Raw genomic sequence first — 15,703 nt, forward strand, 5'->3', positions numbered from 1 at the left:
CACCTGGACGGCTTATGAATACAACTCCTACCAATCTTTTCTCCAAAAGATTAGAATCAATATCCAATCTTGATTTCTCCTAAGGAATGGAGATCGAACTGCTGTAGGCAGCGGCTGTGGCTAAAGAGAATTTGCAGGGTGCAGAATTCTCTCTTCTGTGATCTCAGCTCTGAAGACAAGACAGCTGGTTATCTGTTGTATGTTGTGTTTAAAGGCTGCCGCCCCCTCTTCCTTTTATAGACTTAAAGGGATCATCTCCTAATCCCATTAGGAGTTGCTAACCCAAATCATATTTGGATTAGAAGTCCCTTTAAGATAAGGGATAATCCTTATCTTATCTGCAGATTAGATCAGCCAGCTCCTAATCTAATTAGGAAGTTTCTAAATCTAAATCTCATTTAGATCTTGGACTCTCTGAGTGGATAGGGTGTGGGCCCAATCCTATTAGCTGATCTTATCTCAAAATTCGCCCCTTAAGACTAATCAAATTAGCCCAGTTCGAAATGGGCTTAAGGCCCATTTAGGGTTATGTATTCATTAAGCCTTCCAAACTGCTACCCAGTTGGGCTTCCTTGGTTGGCGTGGGACCCAAACATTGATCTACACATCAGCCACATGGGTTTAGCCCAGCCTTTGTTACAAGGCCTAGCCGAATACACTGTTATGGACAATGCACCCCCTGAAACCCATCAGATGGGCTCTATGGGCCCAACACTTACCCTAAGTGGTCCTTGGGCCAAGCCACCTTACAACACCTAGGTACTGTGGGCAGATGCAAGATTAGCCCATCAGGTATTATCCTCAATGGCCTTACAGTTAACCACTCAGCCCATAATGATCATACTCTGCCCGACAAGAGAGGACCTCTCCCTCGGCTGCAAGGAACAGTGTTGCACTCTCTCAAGTATGGATCCCGGGAATTAAAACCTATTTGCAAACATTTCAAAACCATAATATATATATATATATATACTTTTTATCTCATATAAAATATATTTTTTAAAATAAATTTCAACGATTGAAATCGACTATCGGCAGTTTTGTTTTCCATCGGTGAGAGTGCATCCCCGATCATTACCTTTATCCAACAAAGGGGCTGATCCTATCACTATGATCACCCACTCAGATGAATTCTTAGACTGTCCCAACATACCCAAGTTTTGACCCCCGCTAAGGATCTCACTGATTGGTACATCAAAGACAGCCCAATTTGACACCTAGTGCAGTATCATAATCGAGTCTAGGGGTCGGGTGTAAATTTCCAGTTTTGCTCATCAATCTCCAAGGTCCAGGGCAATAGTGGAAATCTGGTCCAGTTCAAAGATTCAATTAATCCCACACTGTATGTGCCTAGGGTCTCACCTTGGTAGCTGAGACAAGCCACCCCAACTGACTTGGTGGCATCACAATGTCAGCCTTGTCAGGATAGGTCTCCCCAAACCAACCCACTGGCTGTGAACATTCTAAACTAACACAAGTCTCATTAAGTGTCCAGTTTAAGGGTATTACATAGAAACATACCAAGGGAACATGAATCAAATATGCACTTTTATTTATTTACAATAAACTCATAAAGTACATCATTTTGATTGAAGCTAAGGGCATACAAAACTGTCTAACATTAATTCCTGGGATCCATTCTAGTAGAGAGTGTAACATTACACCTTGCAGTCCGGGGAGATGTCCTTTCCTGTTGGGTAGTGTTTGATCATTATGGGCCGAGAGGTTAAGTGTAAGAGACCATTACAGGGCTGATTAGTTGATGAGCTTTATTTTACTTAAGTGCGTTATCCTTAGGTCTTCATATCATGGCTGAATTCAATGATCATTTAAGTGTAAATGTTGGGCCCATTTTCAACCCATGGTGATGTGTTCAGGGGTTCACTACGTTTAGCCGTCGGCCATGCCTATTCACAGAGGCTGTGCTGAACCCATGTGAACTTATGTGAGGTCATTGTGGGGTCCCACGCCATACAAAGCAGGCCTAACTTGGCCATGCAACACCCTTGTTTCGTAAGCCTTATAGTTGATGAACCTAAAGCCTATAATTAATATGATTAATTAAGCTGCCACATGACAGCTTAAGTTGTCATGTGACATGGGGCGAATCTGGTTTTGGATCTAGGAATGGAGCACCTAATCTTATAAGAAGATAAATTATATTTCTAATTAGAGTCTTGCTCTGATTTAAATCTGGTTTATCTCTTAATTAGATTAGGAGATGGCTCCATGAAGAGATAAAAGAAGAAGAGGGCAAACTGTTCAAGAACTCTCTCTATTCTACCTTCTCTTCTTCTTTTGTCTCCCAAGAAACCATAGTTCGACCACAACTATTTTAGGACTGATATATCAGTTTTCCTCTGCTTTTTCAAAGAAAAATTTAGAGTAATTTCGTGCTCACCTCCCTAGTTCGATCCAAGTAGTTGGATTGCAGTTTTGTTGAAAAATGCGTTGCTGAACCAACTTAAGGAGTACATTGCGCCATCTTTAGTGAATGCTGGTTTTAGGACTGATTTTGGGCGTGAACTTCGAAATTGAGATCTGCGTTTGTGGTATTTGTATCATATATACATCTCTCTCTTTGTTTGGTTTCAAATCTGGTCCGCTTTAGTACAAGACCGATCATTGAAAAATGCAATCTTTTGAAACGTAGGGAATTCGATTACCAAGAGGATTAAGAAATTTTTGAAAATTTTCCCAACTATATAGCATGGCTCGGCCAAATCCTCTCTCCACTGAAGATGACACAACTTAGGGTGAGACAAGATCATCAAGTAATTCTTCACCAAGAACTAGTGATTCTTCAGCAAAAATTAAATAGGACAGTGAGCACAACTTCTAGATTGTTTCTTCTGGCAAGAAACAATATTAAGATCCAATCTTGATCCAATCCAAGAACTAGAGATCGAACAGGGTGGAGTGGCAAGAACAGGAAGAAATAAAGCAGAAGGAAAGAGCAGTCTAACTGTGTTTTCTTCTCTCTATATTCAGTGAATGTGTCTTTGGAGGTTTGCCCTGCTCTCTTATTTATAGCATTAAAGAGACAACTTCCTAATCCCATTAGGAGTTTCCTAATCCAAATCTTTTATTTGGATCTAGACTCTTTAATTGATAAGGATAATCCTTTATCTTATCTACAGATAAAGATCAACCTTCCTAATTAAATTAGGAGTTCCTTTGATCCAAATCTTTATTTAGATCTAGACTCTTTAACTGGATAAGGATAATCCTTTATCTTAACTGTTGATCCAAATCCCAGATTCACCCCTATTTAATTAATCTAATTAACCCAGTTCAAAATGGGCTTTTTAGGCCCATTAAACTTTCAGGCTCACTTCCAATTTAATGTTGGCTAGCTTGCTCTCTTTGTATGACGTGGGACCCTATCATTGATCTACACATCAGCCACATGGGTTCAGCCTACCCTCTGTTACAAGGCTTGGCCAAATTCACTACTGAATACAGTGAACCTCTGAGCCCAACATTTACACTAAATATGGTCATTGGGTTCAGCCATCTTATGAAGGCCCAAGGACTGTGGGCAGATGTAAGATTAGCCCTTCAGGTGTAACCTTCAATGGTTTTACACTTAACCTCTCAGCCCATAATGATCAAACACTGCCCGACAAGATAGGACCTCTCTCTCGGTTGCAAAGTACAGCGCTGCACTCTCTACTCACATGGATCCTGGGAATTAAAGCCTTTTGCAAACATTTTGAAACCATAAATATATATATATATATATATATATATATATATATATATATATATATATATATATATATATAGCAAAACTAATTTCAACGGTTAAAATCAACTGCCGGTAGTTTATGTTTCCATCAGAGAGAGTGCATCCCCGACCATTCACTTTGTTCGACAAAGGGGCTGATCCTATCACTATGATCACCCACTCAGATGAATTCTCAGACTGTCCTAGTATACCCAGTTTTGACCCCCTCTAAGGATCTCATTGATTGGTATATCAAAGACAGCCCAATCTGACACTTAGTGTAGAATCATAATCAAGTTTAGGGGTCAGGTGTAACATTCTACTTTTGCCCATCTATCTCTAAGGTCCAGGGCAATACTGGAATATTGGTCCAGTTCAAGGTTTCAAGAAAACCCACATTGCATGTACCTCAGGTCTCACCCTGGCAACTGAGACAAGCCACCCCAACCAACTTGGCAGTACACTAGTGTTAGCCTTGGTAGGATAAATCTCCTCAGATCTATCCAATGACTGTGAAGATTCTAAACTAACACGAGTCTCATATGTCTTCAGTTTAAGGGTATTACACAGAAACACACCATAATAACATGAGTCAAATATGTACTTTATTCATTTGCTGATTGGAGCTAAGGGCATACACTGTCTAACATCTCTACCTCTCTTTCACTCAGTCGTCCTTTTCTAGATCTTCATCGCTCTTAGTCATCCCTCTCTCGCTCTCGATCTCTTTGATTTTATCCCTCTGCCAACTTTGATCTAATCTCTCTGATCTGATCCCTCAGTCAACTTAGAGTGCAGTAAGAAGTGGGAGATGGATCTGAAGCTTGAGTTAATTTCTTGATGCAGCATTGTTCGTCATCACTGATAAAAGGTAAGATTGAAAGCCTACATGACTTAGGATAGCTATCATTCTTTCGTTGGGTTAGTTTAATACTAAAATTGTGTTAGTATTAATTTTAGTATTGTGTTCGCTTGTTCTCAGTCGTTTCTTGCGCTCTCTCTCTCTCTCTCTCTGTCTGTTTGATTTAAGAGAGAGTAAAAAACTGAAACTCAAACTGTAAAGGAAGATTGATAGGTAAATCACTCTCTCTCTCTCACATTGGCATTTGATCCTAACATAGTTCGTAAATATTTTTAAATGTTTAAATTTTGCTATCAATAAAAAGAAAACCTCGGTTGTAACTTGGTAAAATTGCTTGGAATCATTTCTAAGAGTTTGACACTATTTCTACTTGGTCTTTCTCTTTAGAATATCATTTTAATTTATGTTTCACAATTATATGTGTGGTTTTGCATAGTCCCTGCATATCAGTGTAGAGAACCTGCGTATTGAGCATATCAGTGCACACCCTTAGGACCATGGGAAAAAACTTCAAAATATGTTGTCACTCTTTACCCTTCTTTTGCTCTCCCGATACCCATATGGCTTGGATGTTTGTCTATTTGGAAAATCTGTAATGCCTCATAAGCTGCTGAATCCAGTTTGAGGAATTTGTGTCTGTGTTGGATGTAAGGTTGTTTCTTGAAGGTCTTTTTCATTATATGGATATATTAAAGGGATTTGAACTTATAAAATTAGAACAATAGAAACTATATATGAAGTATGAGGTAAGATGGAGGATAAAATGAAATTTCTGTTACACAATCTATAGTAATTAAGGAATTCCCAGAATCCTTCTGTTCAAGGGTATCTACAAGCCTCTCATTCTCTAGTATAGCAAGAAGGGCCCCACTTGCACGAACTTGGACATCACTTCCAATATCCATCATAGAGTTAAGCTGCAATAGGGAAAAGGACATAAATGCTTAAAGTAAACATTGAGAATGTTGAGATAAACAAGTCCATACCTCACTTCTCCTTGAATAGGCTTTTTATTCTTTTTAATAGAAGTTCTCCCTATCCTAGAAGCATCTATAACAAAAATCTCATAATTATTATATTTATAACAATAAATCTATAATTGTAATCATAATAACAAGATCCACAAAAATAGATAATGAATAGGTTTTTCATTCTTTTTAATAGAAGTTCTCAGCAATGTCTACCAAAAGAATAATAATTAATAATACATATGCAGCTCAATTATAATCAGGTCAAACAACAACATAACATCCCCTCAGATCAGGCAACTCTAGGTCCTTATATACTTGGCTCTTTGGAACATACTTTCCTTTGGGAAGATTCCATCATTCTCCTAGGAAACCCTAATCTCTGTACTCTATTACTCCTTTGCAACTTCTCTGTAAAACTCATCATCCTCTTTTTACTCCCTTCAGGTTGCAGAGATTCATAATCTTCATTAACCAAATCTCACAATCCCTTTCTACCATTCGTTGAGTCTGAAGTATAAACAGACATGCTCCCTGGAGTATAAACAAACATGTATGAAGTATGTTATTGTTTAGGTTTGAGTTTGTGAGTTTTATGTAAGAGAGATAATTAACTCAAACATGCACCAGAAGCAAGCAATCAGCCTCTCTCTCCCACTCAGAAATCAGAATCAAATGAAATGAAACCTCCTTAATTACCAAAAAAAAAACAAAAACAAAAACATGATACTCAAAAGAAAAGTAGAAAACAAAAGTGTCAACCTGTTGAGGGCCCACGAATAGGATCTCGTCATGGGTCAGTCCACGAGGAAAACCTCCTATTTTCTCTTGTTCCTCCCCTTTCTTGCAGAACTTATCTTGGCTGCCCTAATGGTGATTTGTCCAAGAGATCACCAACTCTCCTTACTCTCTTCTTGACTGAATATTCGATATCCTCATTCAATAATGGTGTCTCCTTAAATAGGAAATTACAAGAGTCTAGACTTCCAGCTCTATCTTGAAAAGGATAAGATAAGTTAATCCTAATATGATAAGATAAGATAATCTAATCAACTAATAAGATAAAATAAGAACAAGTAAGATGGTGTAATCTAATCTGGATAACTCTGCTGTTGCCGAACTGGGTAGGATGAGAACATTGAATCACTGCTACTCCTGTCAGCGGCGATGATACTTCTTCCTGAGGAATGCGTCCATAACATTACTCCCCTCCTAGACTACAAGTTTGTCCTCAAGCTCGAACTCCGGATACGTGGCTTGGAATTCTGTCAAGGGAATCCAGGTGGCTTCGGCTGATGGTAAGCTATCCCATTCAACCAAAACTTCAAGAATACCTCGATTGGCACGAGAGCAGATGAGGGCCCTAGGCTAGGGAACAAGTTTGCCTTCTTTCAAGGGTGGCAGGGAGGGGACTTGGTCCGGAGGAATACCCGTAAATGGTTTTAGTAAGGAGATGTGGGAAACATCATGAATCCGACTGTTCTCGGCAATTCCAGCTAGTAGGCCACACTGCCAATCCATTGCAGAACCTTGAAGGGGCCATAGAACTTAGGTGCCAGTTTTAGGGCAGCCCTGTGGTGCAAGGAGCATTGTCGGTAGGGCTGGAGTTTTAACCAAACAAGTTGTCCTTGTTCGAACGACAATTCCCGGTAGTTCTTGTCATAGGTGAGCTTCATGCGGAGCTAGGTTTGCTATAAGCGAAGGTGCACGTCGGCTAGGAGGGCGTCGCGTTCTTGTAAGGAGTAATCAATTTCCTCCAAACGAGTAGAACTGGGCTCATAGGACAGTAAGCGAGGAGGGTCCCGGCCATAAACGACGCAGAAAGGGGTCATGCCGAGGGAAGAATGGTAGGTCATGTTGTAACAGTACTCGGCCCAAGGGTGCTAGTCCACCCACTATCGCGGTTGATCCCCTACGAAACAACGGAGGTACATCTTGATCGTGCGGTTTACCACATGCTGAAGAGAAGGCCAAGGTGGTGCCATGTAGCCAAAATAATTCATTTCAGAAGGCACTAGTGAAAACCGGGTCCCTATCGCTGACGATGGATTCTGGTAACCCATGTAAGTGGAAAACATGCGTAAAGAAGGCAAGGGCAACTGAAGTGGCACCGTATGGATGTGATAGAGGAATGAAGTGGGCATATTTAGAGAAGTGATCTACCACCATGAAGAGGACTGATTTGCTACCTACCTTGGGTAGACCCTCGATGAAGTCCATGGAGATGTCGGTCCAGATCTGTGTCAGGATTGAAAGGGGTTGAAGGAGGCCTATTGGGTGTAGGTTTTCCCATTTATGCTATTGGCACATGGAGCAATGTTGGACAAAATCCCGAATAAAAGTCTTCATACCTCGCCAATGGAAATTAGCCTGGACACGGTGTGACATTTTCTGAATGCCCTCATGGGTGGAGTTATGGATGCTGGCGATGAGGGTGGGAATCAACGGGGAGTTTGGCGGAAGGTGTACCCGGCCTTTGTACAGTACCAACCCGTCCTGAAGTGATCAATGGGAGTCGGCAGCGCCGGACTGGATCTTTTGAACCAGGAGTGACCATTCCGGAGACTGTGGCATTGCCTTCTTGATGTCGTCTATTAAAGAGATCCAGGGTTGGAAAATTCCACACAGTGCCATGGCGTCTTCATCGCGCCTAGACAAGGCATCAACTGCGCGATTTGAGGTTCCCACCTTGTATTCTACCTGGAAATCAAACCCGAGCATTTTGCTAACCCAATACTGTTGAAGGGAAGTGGTGAGACGTTGCTCCAACAGGTATTTGAGGCTGTAATAATCAGTTTTGACGACGAACGCCCTCCCCCACAAGTACGACCTCTAGTGCTGAATGGCTCGAGATAGGCCGATTAATTCACGCTCACAGGCTGGAAGTTTCAGATGTCGATCGGCCAGTCTGCGGCTATAGAAAGCAATCAGGTGCCCTTGCTACTGCAACATGGCCCCAATATCCACTCCAGAGGCATTGCACTCGACTGTAAATTCGAGAGCGAAATTTGGTAATTGCAGGACTGGGGTGGAAGACAACGCATCTCTCAGTGTCAGAAAAGTTGCATCGGTTGCGTCATCCCACTAGAAGGAATTTTTCTTTAATAGGTTGGTTAACGGGGCAGCCAACAGTCCATAATCCTAGGAACCCGCATAAAGCCTTGGCGGATTGAGTCTTGGGCCATTCCTTAATAGCCTGAATTTTGGAACTGTCCACTGTCACACCTGGCCCGTGGATGATGTGGCCTAGATAAAGAACCTGCCGCTCCCCGAAGGAACACTTGGACCATTTTAGGAAGAGTTTGTGTTGGCGCAAGAGCTCGAAGATGGTCCGCAGATGGTGCGCATGCTCTACCCATGATTTTCTATAAACGAGGATGTCGTCAAAGAATACTAAAACAAATTTGCACAGATGGGGCTGAAATACCTCGTTCATCAATGACTGAAATGTGGATGGGGTGCTGGTGAGACCGAATGGCATGACTAAAAATTCAAAGTGGCTGGTGGGTTCGAAAGGCAATCCTCTTCACGTCACTAGGAGCCATGCACACCTGGAAATACCCGGACCTAAGGTCCAATTTAGAGAAGTACTGAGCACCATGCAGCTCATCCAACAGTTCATCCACAATGGGAATAGGGAACTTATCCTTGACTGTCCGGCCATTGAGCTCTCTGTAGTCAACACAGAACCTCCAAGTCCCATCTTGTGTCACCACTAACAAAACCGGCAAAGAGAAAGGGGAGTGGCTCTTGCGTATGATCCCTTGGTTCAGCATCTCTGCACATTGTTTTTCTATCTCGTCCTTTTGTAGGTGAGGGTAGCGATACGGCCGGATGACGACTGGCTCTAAACCCGCCACAAGAGGGATTCAATGGTCGCATGCTCGGGGAGGTGGGAGTTCCTTGGGTTCCTAGAATATGTCTGAAAACTTGGCAAAGAGTCTTTCCATGGCTGCCGGTTCTGTCTGAAGTGCATGGACCTGTGGTGTCTTCTCCTTAACCCTGCAGCTGTGCCAAGAGACTTGCTTTCCATTTAAGTGGAATGTCATTGTGAGTGTGCTAAGGTCCCATAAAATTGGACCTAGGGTAATCAACCATTTGACCCCAAGAACAATATCGAACCCATCCAAGGAGAGTATGAACAAATTAGCAGGAAATAGTTCAGAGTTGACCTGTATCTGGACGTTCTTACAAATTCCCGGACTGTGAACTCTTTCACCGTTTGCGATGGCTACCTGTAGTCGTGGCCAGAGTTCCATTGGTAGTTTTAACTGTAGGGCGGCATGCTCACTTATGAAGTTGTGGGTGCTCCCTGAATCGATGAGTATGTGCACTGGATTATTTGCTATCTGTGCCTGTAACTGCATGGTCTGAGAGCTTTTCATACCGGTGATCGCATGGAGAGAGATCTCCGGCTCGAATACGATGGGTTCTTCTTCATCCTCTTCCTGTTCATCTACTAGGAGGCAAAAAAGCCTCTTGCACCTATGTCCTGCCCAGTAGAAGTCATCGTAGTTGAAACATTGGCCTCGTGCTTGGCGTTCTGCCATTTCTGCCCTAGTCAAAAGCTTAATGGGTGGAGCCACCATGTTGCTCCCTGTACATGTCGCCGATCTAGAGGCATTGGTTGTGAGATCTCAGCTCCCGGCTGGTTGCCGAAGAAGGGGTCACTGTCGCCGATTTCGGGGTTGCCCATGAGTTTGGCGGACGTCCCATATTGTAGGTCCCGCGGCTGAGTTGCAGCTTGCGCTCGAACGCGTCAGCTAAGTTCATGGCTGTAACCAGATTTGGGGGATTCTGCATTTCTACATCCACTCGCAAGGGTTCTGCTAACCCTACCATGAACATGTTCACCTGCTGGTCCGGTCGAACTGAGGATACCCTCACAAGGAGGGTTTGGAACTGGCGTTGGTATTCAGCCGCCGTGTCGGTCTGTTTAAGGTTAATCAGTTCGCCTAGGGGGTTACTTGTCAGTGGGGGTCCGAACCTAAGAAGGCAGTAGGACTTGAACTGGGGCCAACTGAGCCTGGGTTTTTCCTACTCCAACTGATAGAACCACAGTTGTGCTTTCTCTATTAAGTGAAAGGCGGCTAGGCTTACCTTATCTTGGTCGTCAGTCCATTGATTCTGAAAAAAACTGCTCGCACCGGTACAACCAGCCCAAGGGGTCTCTGTTGCCGTTGTACGACGGAAATTCTAACCTGTTGTACTTGGGAATGATTGCAGTCCCTTGGCTAACGAACTGCTGTTCGTCGGAAGTGAAGGGATAGGAAATCCATCATATGGACGCCCAAAGATTGCGGAATAAGGGGGCAAATTTCAAAAAATTTTCTCTCATTTCAACTGGGAATTGAATTCCCTATTTAGAAAATCATATTTTCAAGGATCATTCTTGAACCATAAACTGAACCAGATCTGAACCAAAAGGAGTAGGGAGAGATAATACCTGATACAGAGAAATAATATCTCTCAATGGAGGTGTTCACGCCCAAGGAAGGATCCAAAATCTGCTCCCACTGGCGCGGTGCAGGGTGGAGCAGAATCAGCAGTGTTCTTCCAAAAGAACTTGATCCTTCTCAAGAATCACCTAGACGGCTTGTGAATACAACTCCCACCAATCTTTTCTCCAAAAGATTCGAATCAAGATCCAATCTTGATTTCTCCCAAGGAATGGAGATCGAACTGCTGTAGGCAGCGGTTGCAGGAAGGAGGCGGCAAGAGAGTATTTGCAGGGTGCAGAATTCTCTCTTCTGTGATTTCAACTCTGAAGACAAGACTATTGCTTGTGGTTGTCTGTGTGTCTAAAGGCTGCCGCCCCCTCTTCCTTTTACAGACTTAAAGGGATCAGCTCCTAATCCCATTAAGAGTTGCTAACCCAAATCATATCTGGATTAAAAGTCCCTTTAAGATAAGGGATAATCCTTATCTTATCTGCAGATTAGATCAACGAGCTCCTAATCCAATTAGGAAGTTTCCAGATCTAAATCTCATTTAGATCTTGGACTCTCTAAGTGGATAGGGTGTGGGCCCAATCCTATCAACTGGTCTTATCTCAGAATTCGCCCCTTAAGTGACTAATCAAATTAGCCCAGTTCGAAATGGGCTTAAGGCCCATTTAGGGTTATGTATTCATTTAGCCTTCCAAACTGCTGCCCAGTTGGGCTTCCTTGTATGGCGTGGGACCCAAACATTGATCTACACATCAGCCACATGAGTTCAGCCCAGCCTTTGTTACAAGGCCTGGCCGAATACACTGTTATGGATAGTGTGATGAGACCAAAATGAACCCTAATTTTATCCCCTAATATTCACTCTTTTTCATTATTTTAACACTTAAATGCACTCATTACTCTTGTATTTCGATTCAGGGACATAAATAAGGCAATTGGAAGGAAACATGCCAATTCTGGCGATTTTGCACAGTTTTGGTGATAGTCAGTGATCTGGGCCTAACTCACAATTCCGGACTCCGAATTGGGCAATTCAAGAAGCATTAGAAAGAAGAACGAAAGGCCCACAACTTTTATGTTTTGGGCATTGACTGGTTCGGTCCGCATCGAGTAAGAAACTGGGCCCGAAGTCAAGGCAACGTCGCAGCTAGGCCCATTTAACAACTGAAGCCCAACTCGCAAAAGAACCTGGAAGCAGCCCAAGTAGCAGAGAAGCCCAACTCGGATACAAGAGTCTAGAGTCCTAATTCGAATGTAATCTCCCAAAAGGGAGAGAGTCTTATTAAATCTAAACTTTGAATGTAATCCTATAAGGATAAGAAGGTTGGGGATTAGATAAGAGATAGGATATGATTAGTTCAAAGAAGATAAGATCAAGACTCCCTAAAGATAAGATGATCTCCTAGAAGGAGTTGGAAAACAGCCCTCTCCTTTGGCTATATAAAGAGGGGGGCGAACGAGCTCTATAGGCACTCAATCATCCAGCAATCAAGCATCAAGCAATTCAAGAAGATCAGTTCGGCCATGGAGAAACAAAGCATGGAGATTGCACAGATCATTAGCGGCTAAGCTTCTTTTTCTAGTTCAAGGGGGGAGGTTCGATTGTGCCATTGTGAGGTTCTGTAGTTACTTTATTTTCTTTCTTTTTAATTCAAGTATTCATTAGTTCTTGTGCACATTTTTATTGGATGTTAATGTTAATTAGTCTGACAAACTGAATTAATGTTGATTTTCCTACTGCTATCCATGATTTCGGTGATCCGTAATTGTCACGAATAATGGTACAAGTAGCAATTAGGTTGATATCTTTTTGGGTCAATTGTTCGTGACAGCCTTTGATCAATGTTTTAACATGGTTCAACCTAAAAGAATCGATGGAACAAAATTCAGTAATTGCAGCTATCTCAATTATTGTTATTTTGGTTTAACTGTTTTCACAAATCTTAATGCTATCATTGTTTAACATGGAACACTATCGTACCCAGTTGAGTGGTGATAAGTGTTGATCGAATGTTGGGTTTGGTCAACTGAATTAGGAAAACACAAGGTTTATTATGGCTATCCTAATAAATCTAAGGTTAAATCCTTGAATTGTGAGAATGCTGAAGTGTACCTAGGATCGATGGTCAATCGATTCAACCCGAACCCTTGAACCAGAATTTGGTAAGATTGATTTTCTCTTTTTTGTTTAATTTGTTATTCTTTTAATTTTAGTATTTAATTTTCCCACACAATTACTTTACCCATTCGGCTAAGAGATTATTGATTTGCTCCTACGAGATTCGACCTAGAACCACTTTTACTGCAAATATTTTATTGTGGGACTAGTAATAATTTTGAGGGCTTCGACAACCCGTCAAAATTTTGGTGTCGTTGTTGGGGAGCAACTTTAATTTCTTAGCTATTACCTTCCTCTTGTTAACCTCTTTTGTTTTATGACTCGTGCTTCTCAACGAGGTGAACTCGAGTACAACCCCGAAATTGAGAGGACCACCCGTCGTTTAAGAAAGGAGGCGAAGCAAAGGAAGGATCGTTCACCTAAAAGGGTGAACTCAGATTTCGATCTACCCACTTGTGATTTTCCCATCTTCGAAGAAGTAGAAAGAATGGTTGATAGAGAGAGGACATTAAGGGAGTTGGTTGCATCAATTATGAACCAACAACCCTTATGCATCAAGTACTCCACTCTTGAAGTAGCTTTTGAACTCAAATCTGGTTTGATTCAATTATTACCTCTGTTTCATGGTTTCCCAAGTGAGGACCCTCACAAACATCTAAAGGAATTTCATGTCATTTGTTCAAGCATGAAACCCCACGGTATGACCGAGGACCAGGTAAAACTCATAGCCTTTCCATTTACTTTAAGAGATAAAGCAAAGGATTGGTTGTATATTCTCCCTCCCAGTTCAGTACGCACATTGGATGAAATGAATAGGATATTTTTAGATAAATATTTTCCTACGTCCCGGGCTGCAAATATAAGAAAATAAATATGTGGAGTTCGGCAGTTTGGTGGTGAGACATTATATGAATATTGGGAAAGGTTTAAGCAACTTGTTGCTAGTTGTCCCCACCACCAAATTCTTGAACAATTGTTAATCCAATACTTCTATGAAGGGCTTCATCCCATGGATAGAAGTATGGTCAATGCAGCCAGTGGAGGAGCTCTAGTGAACAAGACACCTGAAGCGGCTAGGGAATTAATCTCCAATATGGCCAAAAATTCTCAGCAATTTGGTACAAGGACAGAAGGTTCCATTAGAAGGGTTAACGAGGTAAGCCATGCAAATTTAGAAAACCAGATTTCTGACTTAACTGCCTTGGTTAAGCAGCTTGCAGCAGGACAGTTACAAACTGTCAGGGTTTGTGGCATTTGTTCGATCCCTGGACATCCTATGGACATGTGTCCATCACTACAAGATGGCCCAATACAGCAAGTCAATGCCGTGGGGGGGTTCCCGAGCCAGCCTCAACGAAAGTATGATCCTTACTCGAATCATTACAATCTGGGGTGGAGTGATCATCCAAACTTTAGCTACGGGACCCAAGGAGTACAGCAGAAATATCAGCCCCAATTTTTCAGTCGACAGCCCCAGTTTTCAACACCCATCACAGCGCAAGGCCAACCCCCGAATTCAGGTATGTCTTTGGATGAAATAGTTAAGGCTCTAGCTACTAATACTCAGCAATTTCAGCAGGAAATGAGAGCCAGCATTCAGAATTTGGGGAACCAAATTAGCCAACTTGCCATGTCCATCTTTAAGTTGGATGCGCAGAACTCCAGGAAACTACCCTCACAAACGGTAGTTAATCCGAAAGAGAATGCAAGTGCGGTGGTGTTGAGAAGCGGAAGAGAGTTGCAGTCCCAACCAAGTTCACCATCGAAGGCAGTCAAGGAAGAGGAAGGACAAGGGTCAAACGACAGCCCCATTGAGGTAAAATCGGACCCCGCTCTCCCTAAGGTTACTAATGTTGTATCACCTTTTCCTAGCAGGTTGGAAAATTCAAAGAAAGAGGAATATGAACAAGAAGTGCTAGAAACCTTCAGGAAGGTGGAGATCAACATTCCCTTGCTAGATGCAATAAAACAAATCCCTAAATATGCAAAATTTTTGAAAGAGTTATGCACTAACAAGAGGAGGCTGCGAATTGATGAAAAGGTAAGAGTGGGAGAAAACGTTTCAGTCGTGATCAAGAGGACCTTGCCAGAAAAGCGTGCTAATCCAGGTATGTTTACCCTACCCTGTGTGATTGGTAATAAACGAATCGAGCGTGCCATGCTGGACTTAGGTGCATCTATTAATGTCATGCCATACTCGATTTACTGTGCATTGAGACTAGGTCCTTTAAAAGAGACTAGAGTTGTTATTCAATTGGCTGATCGTTCTAATGCATACCCAGAAGGGATTGTTGAGGATGTATTAGTGGAGGTTAACGATTTGATCTTTCCAGCTGATTTTTACATCCTGAAGATGGAAGAAGACACAGCCATGAGTTCAACCCCACTTCTATTAGGTCGTCCATTCATGAAAACGGCTAAGACCAAAATAGATGTGGACGAGGGTACCCTCTCCGTCGAATTTGATGGAGAGATTGTAAAATTTAATATTTTTGATGCAATGAAATATCCTAGTGAGTGTCATTCGATCTGCTCTATTGATACTATCGATTCGATTGTGCAGGAAGTCTTTGG

This window comes from Nelumbo lutea, chromosome 1 (genome assembly GCF_056320005.1).
Source record: "Nelumbo lutea isolate HS-2025 chromosome 1, American lotus-T2T, whole genome shotgun sequence".
NCBI lineage: Eukaryota > Viridiplantae > Streptophyta > Magnoliopsida > Proteales > Nelumbonaceae > Nelumbo > Nelumbo lutea.